This window comes from Rutidosis leptorrhynchoides, chromosome 1 (assembly GCF_046630445.1).
Source record: "Rutidosis leptorrhynchoides isolate AG116_Rl617_1_P2 chromosome 1, CSIRO_AGI_Rlap_v1, whole genome shotgun sequence".
Classification (NCBI taxonomy): domain Eukaryota; kingdom Viridiplantae; phylum Streptophyta; class Magnoliopsida; order Asterales; family Asteraceae; genus Rutidosis; species Rutidosis leptorrhynchoides.
In genome coordinates this window covers 93,581,834-93,583,218 of record NC_092333.1, presented here as the reverse complement: position 1 = coordinate 93,583,218, position 1,385 = coordinate 93,581,834, and the positions used below count along the sequence as shown (strand labels likewise).

General features: G+C 39.7%; 1 non-coding gene across 1 annotated transcript; it reads left to right on the top strand.

Annotated features, from left to right (window-relative positions):
• Positions 1 to 983: 983 nt before the first annotated feature.
• Positions 984 to 1,090, top strand: LOC139886760 (small nucleolar RNA R71). The gene has a single exon (XR_011772627.1). It is a non-coding gene; the product is annotated as a small nucleolar RNA R71 (small nucleolar RNA).
• The last annotated feature ends 295 nt before the right edge of the window (positions 1,091 to 1,385 follow it).

Genomic DNA, 1,385 nt, shown 5'->3' with positions numbered 1-1,385 from the left:
CCATAGATATTGGTGGGTAGTTCACAAGTCGGTGACACCCTTTGATGAGGCACAAGTCGGTGACAACATACGAGTGAGACTCGACGTTATTGGTCGTCTACAAGTCGGTAGTGCCATAGCGGGGAACGGTTTGTTATATTTGTGCATTGTTATGATTTTAGTATATTATTGTGACGATTTATATACTAACGTTGTTGCTAGTCGTATGTTTGGTGTTACTAGCTCGTTTATGCATTTTGTTTGCATGGTATTGTAAGTGGATGCGTGTAGGTAAATTACATATGTATATGTATAAGTATTGCATTCACTAAGCGTTAGGTTACCCTCTCGTTGTTGACTTTTTTATAGATTGCATGGATGCGGAGGCTCGGGTAAGCGGGGACTAGTGGACTTGCGTAGTTGCTTTAGAAGGCTTGCTTTTGGATTGATTAGGATTGGGTAGCATATCCCCAATCGCCATTCTCGGCCTTTATTTTGTATTACAAATCATGTGGTTGAAAACTTGTATTTTCGTACGAAAGTCGTAAAATGGCCGATGTGGGCCCGGTCTTCGTAAAACTAATTTTATTAATGGGACGTGTTAGTTCTACATATATTAATGTATGGTTAAAAGCGTTTTGTCTAAATACGTCAGGAAGTGGTCAAACATTTTTGCACTTCATGACTTTTTGGACAGGCCAGTTTGGCGCGTCGCGCGGCCATATGGCGCGCCACGCCATATGCTTTTCCAGCAAATTTTTTTTTATTATTGATATTTCCGCGTGATCGTTTGTATTACGGGTTGGGATGTTACACGCTTTAGATGAACAAAAATATCTTTTTCCTGGTGCCACTCATGTGAGTGGGAGGCTATGTTATCAATAATTTTGTGAGCTTCGGTTGCGGTTTTCTTCATAATAGAACCACCATCTGCTGTGTCGATGTCTTTCCGTGTAGCAATGTCGACACCTTGGTAGAATATTTGTACTATTTGATAAGTGTCTAAACCGTGCTGAGGACATCCTCTCAACAACTTTTCGAATCTTTTCCACGCCTCATATAATGTTTCATTTGGCTTTTGCGTGAACGTAACAATTTCTCCTTGAAGTCTCACGGCTTTAGATGCCGGAAAGAATCTTTTAAGAAATTTTTCAACTAAAACATCCCATGTATCAATCGCTCCTTCAGGTAACGATTCTAACCAATCTTTGGCTTCTCCTTTTAAAGTCCAGGGAAACAACATGAGATAGATCTGTTCATCCTCAACTTCTCTGATTTTGAATAGAGTACAGATCTTATTAAAGGTTTGAAGATGTTCATTTGGATCTTCTTTTGGCGTACCACTATATTGGCATTGATTAGTTACCATGTGTAGGATTTGTCCTTTGATTTCATAATCTGGCGCA